General features: G+C 45.9%; 1 protein-coding gene across 14 annotated transcripts in view; it reads left to right on the top strand.

Annotated features, from left to right (window-relative positions):
- The window catches only part of PRKCE (protein kinase C epsilon), a 537,105-nt gene that overhangs the window by 50,537 nt on the left and 470,165 nt on the right, over window positions 1-16,403 (top strand). The window lies entirely within an intron of this gene.

Genomic DNA, 16,403 nt, shown 5'->3' with positions numbered 1-16,403 from the left:
AGAATTTTGGGAGGCTGAGGCAGATCACCTGAGGTCAGGAGTTTGAGACCAGCCTGACCAACAAGGTGAAACCTAGTCTCTACTCAAAATACAAAAATTAGCCGGACTTGGTGGCACGTGTCTGTAATCCTAGCTACTCAGGAGGCTGAGGCAGGAGAATCACTTGAACCTGGGAGGCAGAGGTTGCCGTGAGCTGAGATCGCACCACTGCACTCCAGCCTGGGTGACAGAGCGAGACTCTGTCTCAAAAAACAACAAAGACAACAACAAAAAAACAAATACAAAGATGACTTATGCACTTGAAAATGGGAGTCCTCCGCTCAGATACAGATGTGGAAATCTACCTGGTTTTAGTAGCTGGTAAGGAGGCTTTAGTATTGAGCAGCCCGGAATACTAGTCCCAGCTCTTGGGCAAGCTATTAGCCTTTCTGTACCTGTGAAATGGGGATGATCATGCCTACCCACTACAATCAGTTTTCATAGTGATGATCAGCTGAGAGAGCATCTGTAAACTGCCTAGTCTATTGTGTGTGTTATAGAAGGCGCTCGGTCAACATGGTCAGTTTTACTTGCATGTGTTTATCCTGAGCGGTGGACTTTATGCCTCCTGAAGGCTGATTGTTGGGATTACTTCAAGCATCCAGTTCTGTACCTGGTTCCATAAACATTTGTTGAATAACTATTGATTGAGATTTAGTCACTGTTTTACCATAGTGATATCTAAATCACTATTATATAGTAGAACCCTTCTTTTTTTTCCCCCAAAATAAAGCTCTAGGGGTACCCCAGCACATAAAGTGAATCTAAGAAGAGATTCTGCTATTGCAAGCAGGACACGAACCACCTCTCTGTTCCATTTCTTTCCTTCACTGTTCCTCAGACATACCCTACAAGGAGCCATTTGAACATCTTACTCTGGGAGTAGAAGGGCTAAAAGCTCTGCTAGAACTGAAGTTTGAAAAGAGTCATTCCACAGAAAGACTTCTGGGCTTAGTGTTCCGGAGATCAGCTGCTAAGGCCATAGCTAACAGCCTCAGCAGATAAGAGCCTCTCCTATTATCAAGTTTTCTTGAGAAAGCCTTTTTTTTTCCCCCCTCAGGAAGTCAGTCCTTATTCCTAACTAAAAGTTGTAAAATTTAGCTGTCCTTAGTAAAGGTGGAACACATGGTCCTCAGCTTCTGTTTTATTTATTTTTTTGTATTTCTAATGGCTATTGTTACATCACTCCTACCTGAGTTAGAGGCCACAGTGCTGTTTGCTTTCCTCCTATATTTTATTCTCTAGCCCTTAAAGGAATAATCAGAACTCCTTGGGCTGGGTGTGGTGGCTCACATCTGTATTCCTAGCACTTTGGGAGCCTGAGGCAGGAGGATCACTTGAGGCCAGGAGTTCAAGACCAGACTGGTCAACATAGTAAGACCCCCATCTCTAAAAATAATTTGAAAAATGTAGCCAGACATGGTGGCATGTACTTGTAGTCCCAGCTACTCGGGAGGCCAAAGTGGGAGGATTGTTTGAACCCCTAAGTTTGAGGCTGCAGTGAGCTGTGATCACAACACTGCACTCTAGCCTGGGTGACAGAGTGAGACCCTGTCTCTAAAAAAAAAAAAGAATAAAGAAAAGAAAAGAAAAAAAAAGGAAGCTCACTGACGGTAGAGGCACCTTTTTTTGGAGTCTCCAGAGAACCTTGCACTTGAAGGACAAACATGGGCTCTCTGCATGGAACTGATTCTTCTTTGGATTTTCCTTTATTGTCCTAAATAGACATCATCATTTGTTCTTGTGAAGGTTCTTTCCTAGAACATTTCTTTTGTTTTGGTTTTTAAAAGACAATAATTGGGCTTCTGTCACATTCTTTGGAAAACTATCTTTAACTATGCAGCATGTTCACTCATAACAAAAAAATTCCTATTCTCTCATCCATATGCTCACAGAAGATAAAGCTAAAATAGCTTGTTTTATATTACTGGTATTGAAATGACAAATATGTCTCCAAATAGCAAATGGGTAGAGTAATGCAGATTTAAATTTCACCTGGGTTAGGAGGCATTATTTCTGACAACACTGTTATTTCACCCATTCATCTATCCATTAACCAAACATTCATTGAGCATTTACTTAGTGCCAGGCCCAGAGACACATGGGCGATGCATAGCTGAATAGAAAAGGGTCAAGGAAGGCATGGCAGGGAGCAGCGTATAGTGGAATTATTAGCATTTTACCTCCATTTACTCCTTTCATTGTTTTTAGGATTAAACACAGGAAAAAGAATCTATATGTGCTTCTTCAAGGTAGTATATCTCAAGGAAACTATTGGCTTAGTATGTTGGGGTTGGTTTTTCTGGTTTGTAGATTGCTCATTTTTCATTTCTTCTCTTGTCCCCTGAATATTCTGTACCTTCTGTGTCCCTCCCTCTATGTCCCTGTCCAGGGACTGGGCAATCAGAGGGGGACAGAGAAAGGGGTGAATCTGTAGCTTTGCTTTTTCTTAGCTACTCCAGGTAAAGACTAGTTCAGAACTCAAATCCTAAAGTGATTTTCCTGTATGAAATGTGACTTGGGAGTGTTGGGGGTTTCCTTAGCCCAGTGTTAAAGTGTCATGACATGGCCTTTGTTAGAAGAGTCACTGGATTCCTAATATTAACTCTGCCAGTTACTCTCTGGGTCCCTCCTCTACCTCATCTGAAAAGTGAGCATCGCCACGCCAGTCTTTTAGAAGTATTGTGAGGATGAAATGCCTGTATGCTGCTGGCACATGCGGGTGCCCAGCAAATGTCCATCTCTTCCTTCCCCCTCTAGTATGTCAAGGTGACAGCCAGCAGTTTTCACCTAAATGTTATACCTAAGAAATGATAATAACACTGTTCACTGCCATATTTTAAGTTTAACCCCTGTACTTATTAAAGGGCTATCAAATTTGATTGAGGAAGACCAGGGGTCATGAGAATAGTCTTGACCTTGCCAACTACTGTATAGTGTGATCTTAAGTAATTCTCAGCCCCTTTCCTTTGTCCCTCCCATCTTACCATCTATCAGGAGGGGAGCCTGAATGGTCCCCTCTTCCTTGCAGGGGAGCTATGGGGCACAGATGAGATAAAGCGGGTGGAGTACTTCAAGAAGTTTAAAACTTACAAATGCCAGAGACTTACTATCATCACTATCATTTGGACATGGAATAATTCACTTTCAATTCCTTATTCAGTATCACTTTTGTGGGCATGTCTTTTACCACCATATTTCATGCATACGTGTGCCCAGTTCTGTGGAGCTCGGCTCCGAGCAGCGCTAGGGGCCTGAACTATTGTTGCCCTCTTAGGACACAATTTTATGTGGGGAGAAGCAGCAGGCTTTATTTCACCTGCTTGAAACTCTAGTTGCGGAGAAATTTGGCTCAGACTTTCCAAAATAAACTCACCTTTGGGCTGAATCCAGGAGTGGAAAATTTTAGCTGAAAAGGATGGCTTGTCAGAAAACATAGGAGTGACTGCCGGTTGGGGGTATATGTACTCCAGAGGAGGCTGGGTGTAAACCCAGCTGTACCATTCCCTGCACCGCATGCTCCAACCAGACCAACCCAGCCCTCCGTGAGTAGAGGTTACAGGCTTATTGGAAGGAGGGAGGCATGACAAATCTTAAGGATTGTCTGTTTTTTTCCACTGTCAGATAAACCTCCACGCTTTGACTTCTAGAGTGATGGGTGGGCTTGCTTTCCTTTTGTGGGCTTGATGGCATTTGACTGTATAATTATTCTTCTCAGCTGAATATCCCTGAGTGTCCTTTGACATGATGGTGGTATAGGTAGCTTTACCAGGCATAATTTCTATAATCCATAGAGTGTCAAGAAGGTACTTATTTTCTATCAAATGCTGCTGACCTGATTAAGCCTTCTGCCTGGCCTTGTAGCTGAAGATAATGAGTTTGTCCAGTGAAGATAATGAGTTTGTCCAGTGCAGTGGCTGTTGGGACCTGGGGGCTTTCTGAAGATGAATGTAACCTGGGTGTTGAGTGGGGCCTTTTGTCAGTTGCTTTAAGTTAGATATCTGCTTCGGAGCTCTGTGTCTGGCTCTGTTCCCCAGGTCATAGTAGCCAACAAAGGGACCTGGTCCCCTGCAGTTGGCCCTTGAATTTTTTCTATTGTTTGAGAACTAGAAACTATTTCTGCCAGAGATTTCACCTGAGAATACATCCAGGTGAGTGCTTGAGGTTAGGGTAGGATGAGAAGCAGTAGAAGCCCTGAGGAAAAAGAATTCTGAGTTGATGCTGGGGTAGGAATGCCACAGGACTGGCCAGGAGAATAGTTTCACAGCTGCTGTTGTAGTTGGCAAGAGAAAGAGGCTATGAAATGAAATATTACACAGGATTGCCCTAGACACTCAATGGAAAACTTTTTCCCCTCCTTCCACCAGAGGAAATGAATGCATACTGATGGTAATGAGAAAATGAGGCTCTGAAAGTGCCTGCTTTTCCTTCATTTTCATCTTTCCCTTCTTTTCTCTGAATCCTCCCTGCCCTTGTGTCAAGCTTCATTCCTGGTTCTCCCAGGTCAGAGGAACTTGAAGCAATGTTTGTCAACCAGTCTTGACTGAGAGGTGTCTGAGAAGACTGGGCTCTACCCTTGCAGGAGTCAGATTGGATTCCAGAATGATCTTTGCTCTTGTTTCTGCTTTGAATGAATGAATAGTTTGCACATGTCTCAATCTCTGGCATCACATCCCAGCAGTATCTTCTCTCCTGTTTATCCTGAGGCAGGATTTTGTATTGGCCGCCTGATAGTTTGGCCCCCAAAAATGAATTAAATTTCAGGAGCAGGAAAATGGGAACCCCTGTCTTCTATGTGTAAGAGAATCTAAGAATACTGCATGTGACTCATGGTAAGAGATCTGATCATCAATAGCAAGAAATACCTTTCATTTGAACTGTGTCTTTTAGTTACCAGAGTCCTTTCTCATTCCTTATTCCTGTGAGAAGGAAACTGGGGCAGAGGGTGGTTAAGTGATTTGCTCAAGATCCCAAACTGAATAAGCGATGATAGACATGAACTGGTTTTGCTTTTCACAGGTCAGTGGAAATTGAGTCAATTTTCCACTTTGACTGGGGAGCTAGCTCTCTCCCCAAGGATGGGGGTCTTGGCCAACCCTGGAATTCTGTGATTTTATGACTGTTATATTCTTCAGTCTAACAAATACCACATCTGAGTCTGCAAGAGCTGGTGTTTGATGATTGCAGTGGAAGTCCCTTGTGGATCGCAGTTCATTACTTCACAGGCAGATATTCCTCGGTTAGAGCATGTGTCCCAGAACTTACCAGGTCTGCTTGCAGCCCAGGCCTGTGCATCAGTCCCCATCTCTTAAATGTGGAGGCTGCTGCCTTTCTTCTGCTCATCAAGAGTGAGTCCTAGCCAAGATTGTAATTGTTACCAAACATCTGAATTCATTGGAGAGCCAGGAAGGGTGAGTGGATAATAACACCTTATATTCCCATAGAAAGCTTTATACTTCCCAGAGCCATTTAAACATTGATTATCTCATTCTAACTTCAGAACAGCCTTTATTATCTTCATTTGACAGATGGGGGAGAAATGGAGGCACAAAGGATTTGTCACTTGGCCAAGGTCACAAAGCAGACTCAAAGCTGGTCCTGTGACTTGCTCTTGCCCCTGTGCTTGTCCTTTTGGGAGAGGCTTTATCTGTTCATGGAAGTCAAGGATGTTTCCTTCAAATATTTTCCCCTCAGCCCCTGCTTTTGAGGATCTGCACTGGGGGAGGGAGAACATTTCTTCTGTGGCTTCTCATGTCTGTGGGACACACAGTTCGTGACGAATATGAAATAAAATGGAAATAGCTCCTGCATCCTCCCACACAGACGAGCTGAGAGTCTGCCTCTGATGTGAGAGCCAGCATGGAAGGAGCGATGGCTCTGACTGTCCCCTTCTGCTTAGTTCCCAACTGCCAAGCCAGGAATCAGACCTGGGAGTGCAGACATGAAGCTCCAGTTAGGCAGGCCCCAGCCTTCCTGCAGCATGACTTATGTCTGGTACCCCTGCGGGTTGCATTCCTGCTGCTTCTCATAAGGTAGACACAAATTGGAGGCCTCCTTGATGGCAGGCAGTGCATGAGGAATGCTGGGATGCTGCAGGGTGCTGCACATGTTTCCTGCCTTCAGTGAGCTCCTGATCTACTACCAAAGTCCGCCTCTGTCACTCCTCCCTACGCATCATAGGTTGGACTCGAGAGCCTGCAGATTTCCTTTAATGTCTTCCTGGGCAGAGCAAGTTGCTGGTTTAAGCTGGGGCTCCAGTCCACGATCATCAAGTGCCACAGAACAAAGCTGTGAGGTCAGTTGTAGCAGAGATGGCTTATGTGTCCACCAAAGCCTACATCGTGGGAAAACAGCTAGGCTACACCTCTCATTCCCTTATGACCAGGTGATATGGCTTGGCTGTGTCCCCACCCAAATCTCATCTTGAATTCCCACATGTTGTGGGAAGAACCTGGTGGGAGGTAATTGAATCATGGGGGCAGGTCTTTCCCATGCTGTTCTCATGATAGTGAATAAGTCTCATGAGATCTGATGGTTTTATAAGGGGGAGTTTCTCTGCACAAGCTCTCTCTCTTTGACTGCTGCTGTCCATGTAAGATGTGACTTGCTCCTCCTTGCCTTCCACCTTGATGGTGAGGCCTCCCCAGCCACGTGGAACTGTAAGTCCATTACACCTCTTTCTTTTGTTAATTGCCCAGCCTCGGGTATGTCTTTATCAGTAGTGTGAAAACGGACTAATACACCAGGTATGGCCAGGTGTGGTCATGTCGCTCAATTCTGGCCAGTGGAATGGGGGTGAAAGGAGTAAGTGCTTCTTCTAGGCCAGCCCACAAAAACCTCCTGGGTCAGTGTCCCAGGTGCCTTCTCCCTCTGTTGGCTTAGAGCAGCCAGTCATAGTGGTCTTGGGGGCCATGTGTTGAAGGTGGCAGAGTCAGAAGAGGGAAGGAGCCTGACTCTCCAAATCCCTGCTTGGAAGAGAGCCACTCCTGTGTGGATAGTAGCACACAGTTTCACCTTGAATGGCAGTGAGCCACTATTTGGGGATTTACCTGTTACTCTAATATACCAGTTTGAGGGACAAAGACAATGGCTTGAGTCAGGATCACGGATTCAGTCTCGATGAGACAAGTGGGATTTGTGGAACTTACTGGTGCTGCTGCTCACACCTGGAGCCGCCTCTGGGTGTGAAAGAGTAGGAGGTGAAGACCCCCAATTCCCTTCTGGAAGAGGTTAGTAGGGCCTACCAGAGCTTGGTGGCAGGTGCTGGTCAGGAGCACGCTGGGCTGGGGCCAGCATACCGGGCAGACCCAGCCAGGCCAAAGTGGCAGCTGCTCCAACCAGGCCAAGACCCATGCACTCGCTCTCAGCCTTCCTGGGGCAAGGCCAGAGGGCTGGTGTGATGGAAGATGCCCCAGTTCTGGCAGATCTTGGCTCTTGCTTCATGCCCTACATCAGCCAGCTATGTGACCTTGGACAAGGCCCTTCTCTGGCCTTCGGCATGATTCCTTTCATTTGCAGCAGCTGGGTGTGGACTAGATGATCATGGATGTCTATGAATGTGAATTTTGAAAGCTTTAGTACAGACTATGCTCTAGGAGTTTTTAGAGTTCCTGGGCCACCCCATCCCTATTCTGGATTCCAAGGCTGTGGTTCTGCCTTAGTTTGATTGCTGCAGCATGTTGTCAAACAGCACTTTGACTTTCCCTGTGACCCTAAGTCAAGGACTTCCAGATCTAAACTCTTTCAAACTCTTTTGAATAAAATGGAAGGCATCTCATCTCCAGTCCCCATCTCTATTCACCTGGATATTGTGACATCTCCCACTGGGAGAGATGTCTCCTGTCTCCCCTGTGACCATTTATCTTTTTTGTTTGTTTGTTTGAGACAGTCTCACTCTGTCACCCAGGCTGGAGTGCAGTGGCATGATCTCAGCTCACTGCAACCTCCACCTCCCAGGTTCAAGTGATTCTCATGCCTCAGCCTCCTGGGTAGCTGGGATTACAGGCACATGCAACCACGCCTGGCTAATTTTTGTATTATTTAGTAGAGATGGGGTTTCCCCATGTTGGCCAGGCTGGTCTCGAACCCCTGACCTCAAGTGATCTGGAAAGTTCTGGGATTACAGGCTTAGGCTACTGTGCCTGGCCCATTTATCTTATTTAACTAACACGTCCATGGCACTGGCTGGGTGCTGGGCACCGTTCTTGGACTTTTCTGAATATTAACTCACTTAACCCCTGTAATAACCTGATGATGTAGGTACTATCATTATCCTCATATGACGGGTAAGAACACTGAGGCCCAGCCTGAGAGATTAAGGAACATGCCCCCAGTTTTTCAGCAGTAAAACAAGAGGCCAAGCTGGGATTTGAACCCAAATAGTCTGGCTTCAAAGTCTATACCCTTGCCCACTGAGGTACACAGCCTCTTATAAGTACTCCTTGAAAGTCCATACATCCTCCAGAGTCTCTAATATGTCCTCCTGAGAGCTTTGCTCTCCTGCCTCCGAATCTCAGTCCTAGATGGTCTGGTCTCAGTGGAACCCTGGTGTGTTTTTTAGCTCTATTTTCTTCTGTATATTTTCCTGCATGTTTTTCTCTTTGTGAAGCCTGTCCATAGATTAATGATTCCATTGCCAGGCCCCAGGCCAGGATTCCCAGTCCCAAGAAGTGGCAGGAGAAGGCTCTGGACATTGCGGCTCCAGCATGGCCCAGAGTATGCCCAGGGCTTGGGGACTGGCTGTCACAGGGATTTACAGCTGTTACTAACTGACATCTTGTTTTTGCCAGGGCCAATCAGAGACGCCCAGGCCTGACTGAGATACCATTGTTTGCCACCCTGCTGTTTCTGGAGCTGAGGCCTGCAGACCCTCACCCCTAAAGGATCGGGGTGTTTTACTGCCTGGCAGGCCAGATGACCCAACCTGACTTGTCTAGAGGCTGAACCAGGGGTGCTGGGAGAGAGGGGGGACCTTGCCTTCTCTCGCTTAACATGGGGTGGGAAAAATCCAGCCAAGCAAAAACATATTCCATCTGATCTCTCACTATTCTAAGTATTCAGTCTTTTTTCAGGTTGCTGCCCCCTCCCTGTCCCCTGTCCCCCTCCCTGTGGCTTTTGTGCTTTTAGATTGAAGGGAGCGCAGCTCAGAGCATGAACTTTGCAGTCCCAAAGATTAACGTGCAACTCAACCACTTACTTACTCTATGTGCAACCACGGGCAAGGTACTTATCCCCTTTGTGCCTCAGTTTCCTTAGCTATAAAGCAGGGAGAAAAAAGAGTGCCTACCTCACAGAATTATTGTGAGGACCAGAGTAATAGACAACAGCTGCAAGGTACTTTCCACAGTGCTGGGCATATAACAAACGAGATCATGTACATCATGACCAAGAGCGAGGACTCAGGCCAGACTGCCTGGCTGCAAATCACAGCTCTACTACCTATGACCTGGGTGACCTGGAGTAAGTCACTTAATGTCTCTGTGTCTCAATTGCCTCATCTGTAAAATGGGGATAATGAAAGTCCTTATTTCACAAGATCATTGCAATGATTAAATGAATTAGCATTTGTAAAGCACTTAGCATGCCTGGTGCTTAGCAAATATTCAGTATTTGTTAAATTAACCATATAAGTGTTCAAGACATGTTGGCTATTACTTCTATTATGTTTCCATTATTGTTATTATTTATGTAATTTTTTGAGACAGAGTCTTGCTCTGTCACCATGCTGGAGTGCAATGGCATGATCTTGGCTCACTGCAACCTCTGCCTCTCTGGTTCAAGCAATTCTGCCTCAGCCTCCTGACTAGCTGGGATTACAGTCATGTGCGACCATGCCCAGCTAATTTTTGTATTTTTAGTAGAGATGGGGTTTCACTATGTTGGTCAGGATGGTCTTGATCTCCTGACCTCATGATCTGCATGCCTTGGCTTCCCAAAGTGCTGGGATTACAGGCAAGAGCCACCACGCCCGGCCTCCATTATTATTAGTAACTTTATATTATGTCCTATAAAGGACGCAGGACAAATACTCCTATTTCACTCTGCAGATGAAGGGTTATGTGATGGGGGCAGATCCTCAGTTTAGCCCCCACTGTTACTTGAGTAAAGAATTACATCTTCTCCACACTGTCTGTGTGCCCTCAGGTGTTCCTGTTGACAGTTGACCTCTTGCCACTCTACGGCCTGTCTTTTTTTTTTTTTTTTTTTTTTTTTTTTTGAGACAGAGTTTTGCTCTTGTTGCCCAGGCTGGAGCGCAGTGGCGCAATCTCGGCTTACTGCAACCTCCACCTCCCAGGTTCAAGAGATTCTCCTGCCTCATCCTCCCGAGTAGCTGGGATTACAGGCATGCGCCATCACGCCCAGCTACAGCTAATTTTTTGTATTTTTAGTAGAGATGAGGTTTCCCCATATTGGCCAGGCTGGTCTCGAACTTCTGACCTCAAGTGATTTACCCCACCTTGGCCTTCCAAAGTGCTGGGATTACAGGCATGAGTCACTGCGCCCGGCCTGTCCTGTCTTTTTGACACCCAAATCTGATCATGCTATTCCCCCTGCTTAAAGCCCCTGATGGGAAGCCTGTACTGTTGGTGGCCTCCAGGAACGTCTCTCCTCCTTGGCAAGGCCCATGAAGCTCTGGACCAATTGGCCCTGGCTGGTCCCACTGACAGTTGCATTCCCTCTATGATCTGCTACACCTCTGGGGCCTGGACAGGCCATTCCCTTTGCCTGGAAGGGCCTTTTGCCTTTTCTCCATCCAGCTCAAGTGTCAGCTCCTCCCTGTACCTACAGGCAGAGTCTGGCTCCCTCCTCTGGGCTTCCATCTGCTTGGCTCCAGTGTTCTATTGCGTGGTTCTCATTTGTTTAGGAGATGTTCAACTCCTCCAGCACACTTCCCTGTCCTTAGAGGGCAGGGACCATGTGTCATTTATCTTCGTGTTCGCCCCATACTTCTACCTCTTTGAGGCTGAAAGTATACCTGGCATACGTTAAATGCTCAGAGATTGTGACTAGATGAATAATAATGATAATTACGACACTGTCGCCTTGCATCTGTAATGTGCATCATGATTCAAAAGCTCTCACACCTTTGTGTTTTCACCTTGGTCCCAGTCTGGTGCTGACTTGCAGTGCTGTCCTCCATAAGCTAGCTTATCTCCCTGGGCCTCAGTTTCTTTCCCTGTAAATGATCTGTAGTCGCTGTCACCTCGAGGCTCTTATAAAGGTGAAGTGGATGCTTATTTAAGAATGTGTTTGGAATCAAGTTCTAGACATACAGAGGCTGTCATTGTTTTTGCTCATCTTGCCCTTGGACTCCACAGCTGATCACCTTGCCAGATGGGAAGAGCCACAGGAGAGCATATGCCTGAGGGTGGCTAATAATGTGTATTTTTCTTTGCCCTACATATTTGTGTGATGCCTGATGGTAATGGATAGCTGTAAAGACTCATTATGTCCTGTGTAGCTGCAGGCGTATGCATCTTCCTTCTGTGTTACTGATTGGGAGGCTGAGCCCACAGAGAACCATCCAGGGCACACAGGCAAACCCTGCTGTAAGAAACTCAGTATATGAACATCCGGACCAACAAAAAAGTGGATGGTATTAAAGCAATTTTAAAAAATCATTCTTCATTTGAAGAAGGGATCCACTGGCATTTCTTTAAATAGGAACCCATGGCTGTTTTTAGGTTGAGGAGTTAAAACCTACCTAATAATGAATGTGATGGGCCAAGAAGGGGGAAGGCAGAAAAGCCTAAAGATGTGGTATTAGTTTCCACTCATGGTAAATGAGAAGTGAAGATAAAACACCCCTGAAAAAGTGCATCTCTCTAGAAATAGATCTGGATTTGCAGGCATTCCATTTATGGGCACCTGTTTCAGAAGTAGGTCTGTGGTTATAACAGAGAGATCCCCATAACAATCTTCATTTACACAAAGGACTTTTATTCTATAAAGCATTGGTTTGCAAACTTTTGTATTTCTCGAGACAGTAAAATGTCTCTTCCTTCAACCCCCACACCTCCAAAAGGGAAGGGCATTGACATAAAGTTATGTTCTTTTAATTTTACCAAGTAAGAATTTGAGCAATACATTTACTGTCATAATTATTTCATGAACAGAGCATTTTACTTCAATAATTAAATAAGCATTTTTTGAGATCCAGTAGCCCCAAACACTGTGCTAAGTAGTGGCTGTTTAATGGCAGACACGATAGGCATGGCCCCTGCTCTGATGGGACTTAGAGTCGGATGGAGGAGGGGCATGAAACAAGCCAATACATAAGAATACATAGAAAGGGTACTCTGAAGAGAGACACGGAGCTAAGATCAAGGTGAGGGGAGACGGCTTGCCTTTTGGTGGCATGGTCAGGGAAGGACTGTCCTACAAAGATGCAATAAACAGGGACAATGACATTGAGACACAAAGGGAGAGAAGGAGCTGAGTAAGGAAAGGGAAATAAGTGTTCCAGGAAGAGGAAACTGCACTTGCAGAGGCCATGAGGTGGGAAAAGAACTTGATGTGCTCAAGGTCAAAAAGCGGGACAGACACATCTCAGGATACAGAATGGCTCTTTAAATGAAACACATCCAGCTTTATGAAAACTTATGACAGTGAGTGTCTTTCTGTCTTGCTTTCTGCTTTCCTTCCTTGCTTTCTTCCTTCCTTATTTGGCTGTGGCCTCGTGAAAGGTCTTCTTGGCCCAGCACTACAATCCTGTTAAAGAGGTCCTGTGTGGGGAGTATAGACCGTGTGCTGAGGGGAATGGGCAGCTGGAGGTGTAACTCACTGGGTGTCTTCCCTGACTCAGGGGATGATGAGCCTTGAGCCTGTCCAGCCTGTCCTGAAATCTCCTTAGAATTCTTGGAGTCTAATGTCTGTATCCCTCGGAACCAAGGTGGACCTGAGGCATTGGCCACTGGCCTGAGAGTATAGTCACTTTCATGAATGTGGGTAAGCTGGTTGCAGCCTCATGGTTTGGGTTTTTGGACAAGCAGACAACCACAAGGTGTTTCACCTCTTGGCCTTCAGGTTTCCGGCATCTGCAGGTTCCTCCTTAGGATTTGTTGTTTTCCCTGAAACAGGCTGGAATTGTTCCCTGGCAGAAAATAAGACTGGGCTGCACAAAGTTTTTCCACAGGCAGGCAGGCAACTCGGAGCTGTGGGTTGAATGCATAACTCATTCACTCACTTACCAAATATTTCTTGAGTGCCAACTGTGTGCAACCATGTGCATGACGCTGTGCAGCGCACCACAGGAAGCAGAGGAGTGCCCACCACGAGATGTTCCTGGTCCACACAATGGCATCTTTTGCCTCGAACTCTCCCTATGTATATTGATCTTGTCACCTCTGCTAGGCTTAAGCTCCTTGTGGGAGGAAGCTTCTTGTCTCCTTCTGTTTTGACCCCTTGACACCCCTGATAGGTGCTAGTGAATCTTGAATTATGTCTCTGACTTTTGCAGTCTCAGGGAACTCAGAGTCCTTAAAGATATGGTTGGGTTTTTTTCTTTGACCAATTTTGGCTTCTCCTGTTGGAGGAAATCCCTCCCCTCTTGCTTCCATCTATCCAGTGTCCTTCATTGTCACAGGGTTTCTAAGGAGCAAGAGACTCTTGCTCATCTCTCCCAAAGACTTGGCTTCTTCTGGAATTTTCTACAAGAGTCAATCTACAGGGTAGTCTATTCTAAGGTGTCAAGTCCCTTTTAAAAACAAAATCTGCATGGTAAGGTATAAAGAAGAGATGAGCAGGTAAAGGGGGGATTATCTGTGGGTGGATTCTGAGAGCCCTCTGTCTTCTTTGCACTACACGAATTGCCTTTCTTTGGTGACTCAATTATTTTTGGGGGTGAGGATGGGGTCTGATGGTTTGGGACAGGTTAAGCAGTGTTGGCTGAAGGCAAACAAGTCCACAAAGCCTGTCTTGATTGCTCTTCTTCCCTTTTCTGCACTCCCCCCATGATGCCTCTCATCTCAAAGCACCTCTGAACTCTCCCTCCTGGATGGAGGCCTAAAAGTCTCTGCTCCCAGTGCTGGGCCCACATTCTCAGCTGAGTCTTTCCTACTAAAATCCTGCTTCAGTTTTAGCTTCCAAGGTGCTTTTGAAACGTACAAGCCCCTCCTTTCTCTCCATTGTCTTTCTGCACTCGTGTGTTACTCACCTTCAATTGAATAGGGGCCCAGGCAGAACTGGAATCCCTGGGAGGGTTGTTTCTCCAGCTTTCAAATGTCAAGGCTGGTGCCATGGTGTATTACTTCGTTCTCATGCTGCTATAAAGAACTGCCCTGGGGCCAGGTGCAGTGGCCCATGCCTGTAATCCTAGCCCTTTGGGAGGCCAAGGTGGGCAGATCACTTGAGGTCAGGAGTTCAAGACTAGCCTGGCCAACATGGTGAAACCCTGTGTCTACCAAAAATACAAAAATTAGCCAGGCGTGGTGTTGCATGCTTGTAGTCCTAGCTACTTGGGAGGCTGAGGCATGAGAATCACTTGAACTTAGGAAGCAGAAGTTGCAGAGAGCCAACTTCTGGAGTTCCAGTGCACTCCAGACTGGGAAACAGAGCAAGACTCTGTCAAGAAAGAAAAAGAAAGAAAGAAAGAAAAAGAAAGAAAGAAAGAAAGAAAGGAAGGAAGGAAGGAAGGAGAGGGAGAAGAAGAAGAAGAAGAAGAGGAAGAAGAAGAAGAAGAAGAAGAAGAAGAAGAAGAAGAAGAAGAAGAAGAAGAAGAAGAAGAAAAGGAAGGAAGGAAGGAAGGAAGGAAGGAAGGAAGGAAAGTAGGAAGGAACTTCCCGAGACTGCAGAATTTATAAAGAATAGAGGTTTAATTGACTCACAGTTCAGCATGGCTGGGGAGACCTCAGGAAACTTACAATCATGGCGGAAGAGGAAGCAAATACATCCTTCTTCATGTGGCAGCAGAAAGGAGAAGAATGAGAGCAGAGCGAAGGGAGAAGCCCCTTATAAAACCATCAGATCTTGTGAGAACTCACTATCATGAGAATAGCATGGGGGAACTGCTCCCATGATTCAATTACCTCCTACTGGGTCCATCCCACCACATATGGGGATTATGGGTACTACAAGATGAGATTTGGGTGGGGACACAGCCAAACCATGTCACATGGTGATGCCTCTGCTATCCTGAACCTGTCCAAGGTCCCTAAGTGAAAGGATGAGGATCCCATTGTTTGCCTCCCACAACAGGCTAGGCCCAGATGAGGATGATAGAATTACAATGAAGGAGGAGGAGCCCAGTTCTCCCATTTGCCACCCACAGTACAGCTTCTATAGCATCCAGGTTTGTGTGTCTGTCAAGTCTGTTTGGACCTATGGGTTAAAGAGCAGCACTTAGATAACAACTGGTTTGTTCTCTCTGTCTGTCTTCTTAACCCCTCTCTCTCAATCAATCATCTATCTCCCTACCCATCACCTATCTTTTTCCATCTATTTATCTATACATGGGCACATGCATGTAAACATAGATAAGTATGTATTTTGGAAAGTTTTACTTGCAAAGGAATCCTACATTGGGTTCCCCCTAAAGCATATGGCATGTCTTGTGCATATCTGCACGTTCCCTGGAGCAAAATACGTTCCTTCTAAGTTCTGTAATCGGTCTTGACTGCAAGAAGAGGATCCTGAGGCTTTTTTCCTAATAGTTTTTGTATTTATTGGTGATGACGATATTTAATTTAGCCCGCCATAGTAGTCTGCAAGGGATGTCCAGACTTTTTCTTCTGCCCCTGTTTTGGGGACTCCTGAGGGTCCCTTACCCACTGGTCTGGCTACTTCCACAAACCGGTCATTAATCTTTGAGCAAATGAGAGTCAAACTGCATAATTGGCCTCATGTGGCTGTTAGCTATGGGCAGAGGACGGGGTAGAGGATGCTCCAGTATCACGGGTCTACTCTCTGGGTAACTGGCATTTGTGCCCCAGCCCCATATTGTACCTCTTGTGGACGTTAAAGGAAAGGCTCCTTTTATATATGAGCAAACATGGGCCCCCTCAAGAAGCTGGTGGCTGGTTCTATAAGAATCCTTATAGATACATTGTTTTGGTGAATTTACCAAGATTCTCAGCTTTGCGGATCAAGACCATGGGTTTATAGCACTCAGCACTATTGACATTTGGGCCGGATAACTTTTCATTGGAGGAGGCTGTCTTATGCATTTTAGGGTGTTTAGTTGCATCCCTGGCCTCTGCCCACTAAATGTCAATAGCACTTTCCTCTCAGTTGTGACAACCACAAATGTCTTTAGACATTACCAAATGTCCCCTGCAGGGCAAAATTGCCCCCAGTTGAGAATCACTAGGTTAGCACACGGGGAAGGCTCCAGCAATTTGGGGAGAGCTAATAATTACCAAATGCTT

Source organism: Pan troglodytes, chromosome 12 (genome assembly GCF_028858775.2).
Source record: "Pan troglodytes isolate AG18354 chromosome 12, NHGRI_mPanTro3-v2.0_pri, whole genome shotgun sequence".
In the NCBI taxonomy this organism is placed as follows: domain Eukaryota; kingdom Metazoa; phylum Chordata; class Mammalia; order Primates; family Hominidae; genus Pan; species Pan troglodytes.
This window is presented reverse-complemented; position numbering and strand designations above follow the sequence as displayed.